We start from the raw sequence: 15,408 nt of genomic DNA, 5'->3' as shown, positions 1-15,408 counted from the left end.
TGCTGCAGTCTCAGTGTTCAGGTGAGGGGATGCACAGCGCTGCAGTCTCAGTGTTCAGGTGAGGGGATGCACAGCGCTGCCGTCTCAGTGTTCAGGTGAGGGGATGCACAGCGCTGCAGTCTCAGTGTTCAGGTGAGGGGATGCACAGCGCTGCAGTCTCAGTGAGTGTTCAGGTGAGGGGATGCACAGTGCTGCGGCCTCAGTGAGTGTTCAGGTGAGGGGATGCACAGTGCTGCAGTCTCAGTGTCCAGGTGAGGGGATGCACAGCGCTGCAGTCTCAGTGTTCAGGTGAGGGGATGCACAGCGCTGCAGTCTCAGTGAGTGTTCAGGTGAGGGGATGCACAGCGCTGCAGTCTCAGTGTTCAGGTGAGGGGATGCACAGCGCTGCAGTCTCAGTGAGTGTTCAGGTGAGGGGATGCACAGCGCTGCAGTCTCAGTGTTCAGGTGAGGGGATGCACAGCGCTGCAGTCTCAGTGAGTGTTCAGGTGAGGGGATGCACAGCGCTGCAGTCTCAGTGTTCAGGTGAGGGGATGCACAGCGCTGCAGTCTCAGTGTTCAGGTGAGGGGATGCACAGCGCTGCAGTCTCAGTGAGTGTTCAGGTGAGGGGATGCACAGCGCTCCACGCTGACTTTGCGACAAGAGCCCTGTCTCCACAATAACCACAACTACAGAGAGAGACACTCAATGTTGGATGGTTCAGCACCGGGACAATAATGTGGCAAACCTTTGTCACCTTGCGACGGCAAGGAGCCCGCACTTATTGGTGAGCTTAGCAGATGTACAGTCTGTAAGTTGAAAGCCTCGTTGGCTGGCAGCTGCACACTTGCTCTGAGTGTGGGCTCATAGCATGGAAACTCTGCTGAGAGACAGAGAGCACGTGGCGGTGCACGATATATGACCCTTCCCCATCTGTGAACTCATCTCTCCTTGTACACTACAGTTCACATTTCAAAAATGTAGACAAGATAGGAAAGCACATCTGCCTCAATCTTACACAGCCAAGATGAAATATGACCTAACCCTGCAAGGCATGTGAACAAGGTTCCTTCCACAAGCATTCTGAACATTAAAGTCAAGACATCACTTACATTGTGAATGATGTGCATGGGGTGAGCCAGCGTGGCATTCAGCAGCTTATCGAGGGAGGTGTCACTGAACTTGGGGCTGCTGCCCTTTTCCAGTTTGGGGCCTCTGTGTGATCTGTGTCAGTCCTGGGCTGCAGAAGGTTGAGAAAGCTGTGCAGAGGTGCTGTTTAAATATGGTGCCCCGAATGAGAATTAAAAGATACTTGGTCACAGTTTGTTGAGCTGATGGCTGATGGCGGGGGCGGGTGAATCAGAGACTGCCTGCCAAACATCCGCTGTGCTTCCCATAACTAATGAGGTGGGGAGCGGACGATATGGGGTGAAAACCCACCATTGCCATTTTCACACTACTCCCACACTTAGTGCAATGAGGGGAAAATCCTGCCCTGTGTGTTATCGATAAGATAAACCCAAGGCAGCAATGAAAATAGAACCGGAGGATTGATGTTTAGTGCTGCTTTTGGAAAAGCATCTTCACTCCCAGTAGTGATAAATGTCTGGATTAATCTGTCATTGAGGATAGCACACAGGGCCAGCACACTGCTGGTTGCTGTAATGGGAGAGTTTGGGCACTAAAGGGACATTTTCTTCAGTTAAATGGGCTCCTTTCATTCTTGCCTTTTCTCATGTTCTTCTTATCCAGGGTGCACTCACTGACTGGTAACTTGAAGCTGATTAAACAACGTGTGGTGTATTCTTGGCTATGAAGTTGATGGTTAATTTTATAGTGGTGACTTTTGCATTGTCTGGCAAGGAAAATAATTTTCTATGATTGTCACAAAGAAAATCAACTTTACCAATAATTAAGGTATAGGTACAACTCGTCATAAGTAAAAGCATTATTGGATACGCCAATCAATATCATATATTTAATTTCAACTTACTGTAAGCTTATTATTAAAATGTGATGAAACTATTTTTAAAAAGTTTATTTGAAATACTTTCTTTTTTTACGTCCATGGACCCTAATGAGAGCTAAAGGCAGTGCAATTCGGGTGAGGGGTTTAAAAGTCAATAGTGTGAAATTGTATCATTATTAATTCAGCACATGTCCCAGTCATGAGATCTTTCTAAAAAGCGCCGTTAATAATCTTACATTTGACGCTGCTGTCTCCGGGTTTAATCAAACATGAAGGTGCTTGCACATGAAGAGAGTTCCAATTATGCCTGAGATGGAAAGCTTGGTGTGGTATCGGTAATTAGGATTGTGTCTCCTCCTTGCCAAGATGTGAAGAAGAGGATGAGGATCAGTTCTCATCAGCGCTTGAGCACTGTCATCTCACCAGGAATGCAAATCGGCATGTCAGAGTTCTCTCTACCTCACTGTGAGGTTCAAAGATTCCTGACATTTGCAATGAGTTTCTTTCAAAGGATAGACCTCAAGCGAAAGTTGCCAAAAAAAAAAGCAGGACGTAATTGTACAGGTGTGTAGGCCACAGAGCAGACCTTTCGTATGAGCAAAAGGTCTCTTTCTTCAGTGGGTTCAGGAGGTTGTAATTGTATATCAGTTAATAGCTTTTAATATGCTTTGGTTTATATCTTCTTAAGCAGCACACTTGGTTTAGGACAAAGCTCTTTTTATTCCGGTGCATACAAATTTTACTGTGGAACACCTGCAGTGAAAAACAGAGCAGTTTCAATGCATGGAATGTGATACTGAGCTACTTAAAAGTGAAAACACATTGAATTACATTTATGTTACCAATGTTTGGAGCAACTTGTTGGTAAAGCATACTTATCACTTTACCTGAAAGAAGGATTAAGTCCTTTTAAACCTCACTGTTGTTTTCTGTGTATTATATGGATTCAATATATCACGCGGTACTATTTCAATACATTTCATGCTGGTTCTAGGCTGCAAGGATATGTTTCTAAATTAGTTCAAATGAGAAATGTTTGATAGCCTAAACTGAATTTAGGTGGCACAGTGGCACAGTGGTTAGCACTGCTGCCTCATAGCGCCAGGAACCCGGGTTCAATTCTGGCCTCGGATGATTGTCTGTGTGGGGTTTGCACGTTCTCCCATGTCTGCACGGGTTTCCTCTGGGTGCTCCGGTTTCCTCCCATTGTTCAAAGATGTGTGGATTAGGTAGATTGGCCATGCTAAATTACCCCTTAGTGTCAGGGAGATTTGCAGGGTAAATACATGAATTACGGGCAGAGGGCCTGAGTGGGATTGTTGTTGGTGCAGGCTCGATGGGCCAAATGGCCTCCTTCTGCACCGTAGGGATTCTATGGTTCTATGGTTATAACCTTTGTGTTTAAATTGGCTTTAAAAACATTTACACTGTTTACTTCAAATGCTGAAAGGTTTGGAGGTTGAATTTAGGCAAAGCTTCTCCAGCCTTTCTTGTCAAAACAATGGTGCTCACCATTTCTTATGTACCAATGGCACAGCAACTTCAGCTGAGAGGCAGAAGTGGAATTAAACTCAAATAGCCAAAATCTGTGCCCCGTGACCCCATCATTCGCTTGATGTGGCTCCTACTCTGGCCACTGAGAACCCCCGTCTCTGTGCCAGGCTCTATGTCCAGTGTGCAGCCTGCTGTTGCTTCCCTCTCATGAAGTTCCTCCTGCAGGTGAACAGGAATGACAGCTGATGTTCGTTTCCTCTGCTGCTCCCTCTCTGCCGGGTGCCACGGCACAATTTCAGGGAACAGCTGGAACCTTATCCCCGGCATTCTGGCCAACGCTTATACCTGAACCAATATCACAAAATCTGTTTCACTCTCTGCTCCTCACCATAACGCTGTTTGTGAGGGTTTGCTGAGTGCAAATTGACAGCTGTGTTTCCTACATTACTATCGTACCGATACTACCACAGTATTGCGGTACAGTGCTTTGAGGTGTTCCGGTTGTTTGTGAGAGAGAGAGACACTATACAAATGCACATCTTCTTTACCATCTACTGACTGGGCGGCACGGTGGCACAGTGATTAGCACTGCTGCCACACAGCGCCAGGGACCCAGGTTTAATTCTGGCCTCAGGTCACTGTCCGTGTGGAGTTTGCACGTTCTCCCCGTGTCTGTGTGGGTTCCCTCCTAGTGCTCCAGTTTCCTCACAGTCCAAAGATGTGTGGGTTAGGTGGATTGGCGATGCTAAATTGTCCCTTAGTGTCATGGGAACTAGCAGGGTAAATGCATGGGGTTACGGGGATAGGGCCTGGGTGGGATTGTGCTCAGTGCAGACTCGATGGGCCGAATGGCCTCCTTCTGCACTGTAGGATTCTATGATGCTAAAATAATCTCAATGAGCCATCAGGGGAGCCAATTGGGTTGATTTTTTAAAATCCAGATAACACAATTAAATTTCTAATCACTCTTTTCAATTTTCTTCCATTTCAAAATCCCAGGAAGAATGTTACAGAACCACTTGTCACGCTAGGGTTTATAACTCACTGCCCAATTCCACTTAAAAGCATTCCCTATTGTTACGGTGTCCTTGTAAATAGTATCACGTTTAAGCAGCAGTGAAGTCTAAACAAGTTACAGCTTAAAGAAGTCTCTATTTCTAAGTACAAATCTGGAAGATGTTGAATGGAGTGCTCTAGGACTTGAGTTGAAGTCCAACCCTTGTTGATTGGACCATTTCCTAAATGTGTGAGAGCTTCACAATTTAATCCTGGGGAACATATGCCAGAAATATAAAACTAACCATCATTTTGGAATTGACTTTGTTTATGGAAAGATCTATCCCTAAATCTGTTATACAAGCGTAGGAAACGAAGATGTCTACAGAAGTGCACTATTTGGTGTAAGAGACCACTTCCTGTGCCATACTTGACCAGGGGAGTGTATCAGAGGAGTGTACCATGTTGTCACATCACCACATACAAAGAACAAAGATGGAAAGCATTTTCCACCGAGTTATCATCCCTCACGAAAGCCTCAGTAATTTGTTTTAGAAATACAGATGTGTTTGTTGTGAATCAGGTACAAAGAACATCCTGAGAAAGTATTTTTATGAAGCAGCTGGATGTTTTTAGCTAGAAATACGTTTGAACACTTCAAAGGAATTAACATACCACATAATTAAGCTGCTTATTTTAGTAATTTAAGTCATATCTAATCATACTTTCATTGTTTCTTTTATTTTGGGATGTTTCTGAGGAGCCATTCAAGGACTGACTCCTCAGTCTTTAGAACAAAGCTCCAGTTTAATGTCCGTCTGCGCTGCCATACCAATGTTAAGAGAAGGTGAGCACACCTGATGAATAATCATAAAAGCATAGAGAGCAGATCTCTGGGGGTGAGCCGAGTGAGAAAGCTCAGGTGGTTAGGGGCTGTAAAAGACTGGGCCTTGTGATTGGGGACTCCACAATTAAGGGGACAGATAGGAGGGTCGGAACTAAAGGTAGGGACTCAGGGTTGGTGTGTTGCCTACCAGGGGCTGGGGTCCGGGATGTGTCTGACAGGGTATTCAGGACTCTTAGGGGGGAGGGAGATAAACCACAAGTTATTGTACATGTGGGGACACACGACATAGGGAGGATAGGGGAAGGGGATATTAGGCAGGGATTTATGGAGTTGGGGTGGAAACTAAAGGCCAAGACTGACAGAGTGGTTATCTCTGGACTCTTGCCTGTACCACGGGATAGTTTAGAGAGGAATAGGGAGAGGGAAGGTTTGAATTCATGGCTGAGGGGATGGTGCAGGAGGGAGGGGTTCAGGTACTTAAGCAATTGGGGCTCGTACTGGGGAAGGTGTGACCTCTATGAGAAGGATGGTCTACACCTTAATCAGAAGGGGACCAATATCCTGGGGGGTAAATTTGCTAAGGCCATGCAGGGAGGTTTAAACTGATTCGGGGGGGGGGGAGGGATCCTGAGTAGTGGGGCTGAAAGTGAGGGATGCATGGATGGGGACTGCAATGCACGGCATTGCAGAGGTGGGGTGGAGCAGGGTTTGAAATGTGTATACTTCAATGCCAGGAGTATTCGCAATAAAGTGGGTGAACTTGCAGCGGGGATCAGTACCTGGGACTTCGATGTTGTGGCTATTTCAGAGACATGGATAGAGCAGGGGCAGGAATGGATGCTGCAGGTCCCGGGGTTCAAATGTTTTAGTCGAAGTAGGGAAGGAGGTAGAAGAGGGGGAGGGGTAGCATTATTGGTCAGAGATTGTATCACAGTGTCAGAGAGGAGGTTTGATGAGGACTTATCTGTTGAGGTAGTATGGGCGGAGATTAGAAATAGGAGAGGAGAGGTCACCCTGTTGGGAGTCTTTTATAGACCTCCTAAAAGTTCTAGAGAGGTTGAGGAAAGGATTGCGGAGTCAATCCTGCTTAGGAGTGAAAGTAATAGGGCAATTGTTATGGGGGATTTTAACTTGACTAATATTGACTGGAATTGTTATAGCTCTAGCTCGTTAGAGGGGTCAGTTTTTGTTCAAAGCGTGCAGGAAGGTTTTTTGACTCAGTATGTAGACAGGCCAACTAGAGGTGAGGCTATATTGGATCTGGTGCTGGGAAATGAGCCAGACCAGGTGCTAGATTTGGAAGTTGGTGTGCATTTTGGTGATAGTGACCACAATTCGGTTACGTTCACCTTAGTGATGGAAAGGGATAGGCATGAACCTCGGGCCAGTGGTTTTAGCTGGGGGAAGGGTAATTATGAGGCTATTAGGAGAGAATTAGGAAACATAGGTTGGACTAGGAGATTACAGGGACTGGGAACGTCCGACATGTGGAGTTTTTTCAAGGAGCAGCTACTGCGAGTCTGTGATAGGTATGTCCCTGTCAGGCAAGGAGGAATTGGTAGGGCTAGGGAACCGTGGTGCACCAAAAAAGTTTCTTTGTTGGTTAAAAAGAAAAAGGAGGCTTATGTTCGGATGAGACGTGAGCACTCGGGTAGTGCACTAGAAAGCTTTAGATTGGCTAAGAGGGAGTTGAAGAGCGAGCTTAGAAGGGCTAAAAGGGGACATGAGAAGACTTTGGCGGATAGGGTTAAAGAGAATCCTAAGGCGTTCTATAGGTATGTCAAGAACAGAAGGTTGGTTAGGGCAAGTTTAGGGCCAGTTATAGATGGCAGAGGGAAGTTATGTGTGGAACCGGAGGAGATTGGTGAAGCATTGAACCAATATTTCTCTTCGGTGTTCACGCAAGGGGACATGAATATAGCTGAGGAGGACACTGGGTTGCAAGGGAGTAGAATAGACAGTATTACAGTTGATAAGGAGGATGTGCAGGATATTCTGGAGGGTCTGAAAATAGATAAATCCCCTGGTCCGGATGGGATTTATCCAAGGATTCTCTGGGAGGCAAGAGAAGTGATTGCAGAGCCTCTGGCTCTGATCTTCAGGTCGTCGTTGGCCTCTGGTATAGTACCAGAAGATTGGAGGTTAGCGAATGTTGTCCCATTGTTTAAGAAGGGGAACAGAGACTTCCCCGGGAATTATAGACCGGTGAGTCTCACTTCTGTTGTCGGCAAGATGTTGGAAAAAATTATAAGGGATAGGATTTATAGTTATTTGGAGAGTAATGAATTGATAGGTGATAGTCAGCATGGTTTTGTGGCAGGTAGGTCGTGCCTTACTAACCTTATTGAGTTTTTTGAGAAAGTGACCAAGGAGGTGGATGGGGGCAAGGCAGTGGACGTGGTATATATGGATTTTAGTAAGGCGTTTGATAAGGTTCACCATGGTAGGCTTCTGCAGAAAATGCAGATGTATGGGATTGGGGGTGATCTAGGAAATTGGATCAGGAATTGGCTAGCGGATAGGAAACAGAGGGTGGTGGTTGATAGTAAATATTCATCATGGAGTGCGGTTACAAGTGGTGTACCTCAGGGATCTGTTTTGGGGCCACTGCTGTTTGTAATATTTATTAATGATCTGGATGAGGGTATAGTTGGGTGGATTAGCAAATTTGCTGATGACACCAAAGTCGGTGGTGTGGTAGACAGTGAGGAAGGGTGTCGTAGTTTGCAGGAAGACTTAGACAGGTTGCAAAGTTGGGCCGAGAGGTGGCGGATGGAGTTTAATGCGGAGAAGTGTGAGGTAATTCACTTTGGTAGGAATAACAGATGTGTTGAGTATAGGGCTAACGGGAGGACTTTGAATAGTGTGGAGGAGCAGAGGGATCTAGGTGTATGTGTGCATAGATCCCTGAAAGTTGGGAATCAAGTAGATAAGGTTGTTAAGAAGGCATATGGTGTCTTGGCGTTTATTGGTAGGGGGATTGAATTTAGGAGTCGTAGCGTTATGTTGCAACTGTACACAACTCTGGTGCGGCCGCACTTGGAGTACTGTGTGCAGTTCTGGTCCCCACATTACAGGAAGGATGTGGAGGCTTTGGAGAGGGTGCAGAGGAGGTTTACCAGGATGTTGCCTGGTATGGAGGGGAGATCCTATGAGGAGAGGCTGAGGGATTTGGGATTGTTTTCGCTGGAAAGGCGGCGGCTAAGAGGGGATCTTATTGAAACATATAAGATGATTAGAGGTTTAGATAGGGTGGATAGTGATAGCCTTTTTCCTCTGATGGAGAAATCCAGCACGAGGGGGCATGGCTTTAAATTGAGGGGGGGTAGTTATAGAACCGATGTCGGGGTAGGTTCTTTACCCAGAGGGTGGTGAGGGATTGGAATGCCCTGCCAGCATCAGTAGTAAATGCGCCTAGTTTGGGGGCGTTTAAGAGATCCGTAGATAGGTTCATGGACGAAAAGAAATTGGTTTAGGTTGGAGGGTCACAGTTTTTTTTTTTAACTGGTCGGTGCAACATCGTGGGCCGAAGGGCCTGTTCTGCGCTGTAATGTTCTATGTTCTATGTTCTATAAATAGGTCCATTAAAAGCTTTCCACAAATGTAGGGAGTAGCACAGCAGAAGGTGGATTGGGAAAAAGGGCAAATAATTCTTTGCAGGCTTTACAGATATTCAGGCTGAGAATGCTGTGATACAGATATTCACACTGGGAAACAGTGATTGATGCTGTGATACAGGTATTCACACTGAGAAACAGTGATTGATGCTGTGATACAGGTATTCACACTGAGAAACAGTGATTGATGCTGTGATACAGGTATTCACACTGAGAAACTGTGATTGATGCTGTGATACAGGTATTCACACTGAGAAACAGTGATTGATGCTGTGATACAGGTATTCACACTGAGAAACAGTGATTGATGCTGTGATACAGGTATTCACACTGAGAAACAGTGATTGATGCTGTGATACAGGTATTCACACTGAGAAACTGTGATTGATGCTGTGATACAGGTATTCACACTGAGAAACAGTGATTGATGCTGTGATACAGGTATTCACACTGAGAAACAGTGATTGATGCTGTGATACAGGTATTCACACTGAGAAACAGTGATTGATGCTGTGATACAGATATTCACACTGGGAAACAGTGATTGATGCTGTGATACAGATATTCACACTGGGAAACCGTGATTGATGCTGTGATACAGGTATTCACACTGAGAAACAGTGATTGATGCTGTGATACAGGTATTCACACTGGGAAACAGTGATTGATGCTGTGACACGGATATTCACACTGAGAAACAGTGATTGATGCTGTGATACAGGTATTCACACTGGGAAACATTGATTGATGCTGTGACACGGATATTCACACTGAGAAACAGTGATTGATGCTGTGATACAGGTATTCACACTGGGAAACAGTGATTGATGCTGTGATACAGGTATTCACACAGAGAAACAGTGATTGATGCTGTGATACAGGTATTCACACTGGGAAACAGTGATTGATGCTGTGATACAAGTATTCACACTGAGAAACAGTGATTGATGCTGTGATACAGGTATTCACACTGGGAAACAGTGATTGATGCTGTGATACAGGTATTCACACAGAGAAACAGTGATTGATGCTGTGATACAGGTATTCACACTGGGAAACAGTGATTGATGCTGTGATACAGGTATTCACACTGGGAAACAGTGATTGATGCTGTGACACAGATATTCACATTGTGAAACAGTGATTGATGCTGTGATACAGATATTCACACTGAGAAACAGTGATTGATGCTGTGACACAGATATTCACACTGGGAAACAGTGATTGATGCTGTGACACAGATACTCACATTGGGAAACAGTGATTGATGCTGTGACACGGATATTCACATTGTGAAACAGTGATTGATGCTGTGATACAGATATTCACATTGTGAAACAGTGATTGATGCTGTGATACAGGTATTCACACTGGGAAACAGTGATTGATGCTGTGATACAGATATTCACACTGAGAAACAGTGATTGATGCTGTGACACAGATATTCACACTGAGAAACAGTGATTGATGCTGTGATACAGGTATTCACACTGAGAAACAGTGATTGATGCTGTGATACAGGTATTCACATTGTGAAACAGTGATTGATGCTGTGATACAGGTATTCACACTGAGAAACAGTGATTGATGCTGTGATACAGGTATTCACACTGGGAAACAGTGATTGATGCTGTGATACAGGTATTCACATTGTGAAACAGTGATTGATGCTGTGATACAGGTATTCACACTGGGAAACATTGATTGATGCTGTGATACAGGTATTCACACTGAGAAACAGTGATTGATGCTGTGATACAGGTATTCACTCAGAGAACGATGAACAACGAACAAAGATATGTACAGCACAGGAACAGGCCCTTCGGCCCTCCAATCCTGCGCCGATCATGACGCCTCCCTTAACTAAAACCGTATGCACTTATGGAGTCCGTACCCTTCCATTCCCGTCCTATTCATGAATTTGTCTATTTGCCCCTGAAATGTCGTAATCGTACCTGCTGCCAACACCTCCCCAGGCAGCGCGTTCCAGAATCCACACCTTCTGGTAGTGTGGTGACCGAAATTGTACGTAATACTCTAAATGAGACTTAACTAAGGTTCTGTACAGCTGCAGCATGACCCTGCCAATTTTATACTCAACTGATGAAGGCATCATGCCATTTACTTTCTTGACTACCTTCTCCACCTGCGTTGCCACTTTAAGTGGACGTGTATGCCCAGATCTCTCTGCCTATCAATAATCCTAAGGGTTCTACCATTTACTGTGTAATTCCTACATGCATTGGACCTTCCAAAATGCATTATCTCACACTTGTCCAGATGAAACTCCATCTGCCATTTCTCCGCCCAAGTCTCCAACCGGTTTATATCTTGCTGTATCCTCTGACAATCCTCTTTACTATCCGCAACTCCACCAATTTTTGTGTCATCTGCGAACCTACTAATCAGACCAGCTGCGTTTTCCTCCAAATCATTTATATATATCAAAAACAACAAAGGTCCCAGAACTGATCCCTGTGGAACACCACTAATAACAGCCTTCCATTCAGAAAAGCACCCCTCTATTGCTACCCTCTGTCTTCTACCGCCAAGCCACTTCTGTATCCACCTTGCCAACTCTTCTCTGATCCCGTGTGACTTCACCTTTCGTATCAGTCTACCATGAGGTACCTTGTCAAAGGCTTTACTGAAGTCCATGTATACAACATCCACTGCCTTTCCCTCATCTATCATCTTCGTCACTTCCTCGAAAAACTCGGTCAAGTTAGTGAAGCACGACCTCCCCTTCACAAAACCATGCTGTCTATCACTAATAAGTCCATTTCTTTCCAAATCCGGTCTCTGAGAATCTTTTCCAATAATTTCCCTGCCACTGACATTAGGCTCTCCGGCCTATAATTTCCTGGACTATCCCTGCTGCCCTTCTTAAACAATGAAACAACATTGGCTTTCCTCCAGTCCTCTGGAACTTCAGCTGTAGCCAATGAGGATACAAAGATTTCTGCCAAGACCCCAGCAATTTCCGCCGTGTCTCCCTCAGTATTCTGGGATAGATCCCATCAGGCCCTGGGGACTTATCTGCTTTAATGCTTTTTAAGACACCCAATACCACCTCCTTTTTGATCTCGACATGACCCAGAATGTCAACGCACTCTATCCTAGGCTCCTCATCCATCAAGTCCCTCTCTTTGGTGAACACGGAAACAAAATATTCATTTAGTATCTCACCCATTTCCTTTGGTCCCATGCATAGATTCCCTCTACTATCCTTGATTGGACCAACCCTTTCTCTGGCCACCCTCTTGCTCTACAGGCATTTCGAGATGCAAGGACTGATTAGGGACAGTCAGCATGGCTTTGTGAGTGGAAAATCATGTCTCACAAATTTGATTGAGTTTTTTGAAGGGGTAACCAAGAAGGTAGATGAGGGCAGTGCAGTTGATGTTGTCTACATGGATTTTAGCAAGGCCTTTGACAAGGTACCTCTCAGGGAGACGAGAGATGAAATCGCTGGGCCTCTGACGCAAATCTTTGTCTCGTCACTGGACGCAGGTGAGGTCCCAGAGGATTGGAGGATAGCTAATGTGGTCCTGTTATTTAAGAAGGGTAGGAAGGATAACCCGGGTAATTATAGGCCGGTGAGCTTGACGTCCGTGGTGGGGAAGTTGTTGGAGAAGATTCTTAGAGATAGGATGTATGCGCATTTAGAAAGGAATAAACTCATTAATGATAGTCAGCATGGTTTTGTGAGAGGGAGGTCATGCCTCACTAACCTGGTGGAGTTTTTTGAAGAAGTGACCAGAATGGTTGACGAGGGAAGGGCCGTGGATGTCGTCTATATGGACTTTAGTAAAGCGTTTGACAAAGTCCCTCATGGTAGGCTGGTGAAAAAGGTTGGATCTCATGGGATAAAGGGAGAGGTGGCTAGATGGGTGGAGAACTGGCTTGGTCACAGAAGACAGAGGGTGGTAGTGGAAGGGTCTTTTTCCGGCTGGAGGCCTGTGACTAGTGGTGTTCCGCAGGGCTCTGTATTGGGACCTCTGCTGTTTGTGATTTATATAAACGATCTGGAAGAAGGTGTAACTGGGGTGATCAGTAAGTTTGCGGACGACACAAAATTGGCAGGACTTGCAGATAGTGAGGAGCATTGTCAGAAGCTACAGAAGGATATAGATAGGCTGGAAATTTGGGCAAAGAAATGGCAGATGGAGTTCAATCCTGATAAATGTGAAGTGATGCATTTTGGTAGAAATAATGTAGGGAGGAGCTATACAATAAATGGCAGAACCATAAAGGGTGTAGATACGCAGAGGGACCTGGGTGTGTAAGTCCACAGATCCTTGAAGGTGACGTCACAGGTGGAGAAGGTGGTGAAGAAGGTATATGCCATGCTTGCCTTTTTCGGATGGGGCATAGAGTATAAAAGCTGGGGTCTGATGTTGCAGATGTATAGAACGTTGGTTCGGCCGCATTTGGAATACTGCGTCCAGTTCTGGTCGCCACACTACCAGAAGGACATGGAGGCTTTGGAGAGAGTACAGAGGAGGTTTACCAGGATGTTGCCTGGTATGGAGGGGCTTAGTTATGAGGAGAGATTGGGTAAACTGGGGTTGTTCTCCCTGGAAAGATGGAGGATGAGGGGAGACTTAATAGAGGTGTATAAAATTATGAAAGGCATAGATAGGGTGAACGGACACACTGGGAACGTTTAAGACTTATCTGGACAGCCATATGAACGGAGTGGGAATGGAGGGATACAAAAGAATGGTCTAGTTTGGACCAGGGAGCGGCACGGCCTTGGAGGGCCGAAGGGCCTGTTCCTGTGCTGTATTGTTCTTTGTTCTTTGTACCGCATGGTAGATTGTTGCATCAGGTTAAATCTCACAGGATCCAGGATGAGGTATCTAAATGGATACAAAATTGGCTTCTTGACAGAATCCAGAGGGTGGTTGTAGAGGATTGTTTTTCAAACTGGAGGCCTGTGACCAGCCTGTGCCTCATGGATCAGTGCTGGGTCCACTGTTATTTGTCATTTATATTAATGATTTGGATGAGAAGATAGGAGGCATGGTTAGTAAGTTTGCAAATGACACTAAGATTGGTGGCGTAGTGGACACTGAAGAAAGTTATCTCTGATTGCAACGGGATCTTGATCAATTGAGCCAGTGGGCTGACGAATGGCAGATGGAGTTTAATTTAGACAAATGCGAAGTGATGCATTTTGGTAGATTGAACCAGGGTAGGACTTATTCAGTTAATGGTAGGGCGTTGGGGAGAGTTACAAAACAAAGAGATCTAGGGGTACAGGTTCATAGCTCCTTGAAAGTGGAGTCACAGGTGGACAGAGTGGTGAAGAAGACATTCAGCAAGCTTGGTTTCATTGGTCAGAACATTGAATACAGGAGTTGGGACGTCTTGTTGAAGTTGTACAAGACATTGGTCAGGCCACACTTGGAATACTGTGTGCAATTCTGGCCACCCTATTATAGAAAGGATATTATTAAACTAGAAAGCGTGCAGAAAAGATTTACTAGGATGCATCAATCATTGATGCTGTGATACAGATATTCACACTGGGAAACAGTGATTGATGCCGTGATACCGGTATTCTTTATTATTCATTCATGGGACATGGGCATCACTGGCTGGCCAGCATTTATTGCCCATCCCTAGTTGCCCTTGAGAAGGTGGTGGTGAGCTGCCTTCTTGAATCGTTGAAGTCCAAATGCTGTGGGTTGACCCACAATGCCATGAGGGAGGGAATTTCAGGATTTTGACCCAGCGACTGCGAAGAAACGGCGATATATTTCCAAGTCAGGATGGTGTGTGGCTTGGAGGGAAACTTGTAGGCGGTGTGTTCCCATGTATCTGCTGCCCTTGTCCTTCTAGAAGGAAGTGGTCATGGGTTTGGAAGGTGCTGTCTAAGGATCCTTCGGTGAATTGCTGCAGTGCGTCTTGTAGATAGTACACACTGCTGCTACTGAGCAGGTGCCATTAAAGGGGTCTTGGTGAGGAGTCAGGAGTGTGATGGAATACTCCCAACTTGCCTGGATGGGTGCAGCTCCAACAACACTCAAGAAGCTCGACACCATCCCATTACAGGGCAGGGCCTGATAGATTTGGCAAGGCCAGCTCCACTGTATAAAACTAATAGATTCCCTCTCATCCTCTTATGTGCATGGAAGACCCCGGACAAGCTTTGGGATGCCCCCTACCACCCGCAGCCCATGAAAGTATCGGGTGCACTCTCTCCCCTTCCCACACACACCGTCATTGGCACGCACCCCTCTCCCCTCACATAAGAGGAATCCCCACACTCTCCCAAATGGAGGAGGGTAACCTCCAGCAGCACCCAACTCAGTGTCCACTTCAGTTTTCCCCAACACTGCCCCCTGGCATTGCCCCCTGGCAATAGTCCTGTCGACTGGTTTTTGCTTCTGAACACCCGTAGTGAATTGCACTGGCATGATGTCACACTGCTAGGGGGGTCAGTATTTCACAGAGCCGATGACAGCGTTGAGCCTTTTAATAAGATTTAAATTGATTT

The sequence above is a fragment of the Mustelus asterias genome, chromosome 6 (assembly GCF_964213995.1).
Source record: "Mustelus asterias chromosome 6, sMusAst1.hap1.1, whole genome shotgun sequence".
Lineage (NCBI taxonomy): Eukaryota > Metazoa > Chordata > Chondrichthyes > Carcharhiniformes > Triakidae > Mustelus > Mustelus asterias.
The sequence above is the reverse complement of the archived record's forward strand: the minus strand, read 5'-3'. Positions refer to the sequence as shown.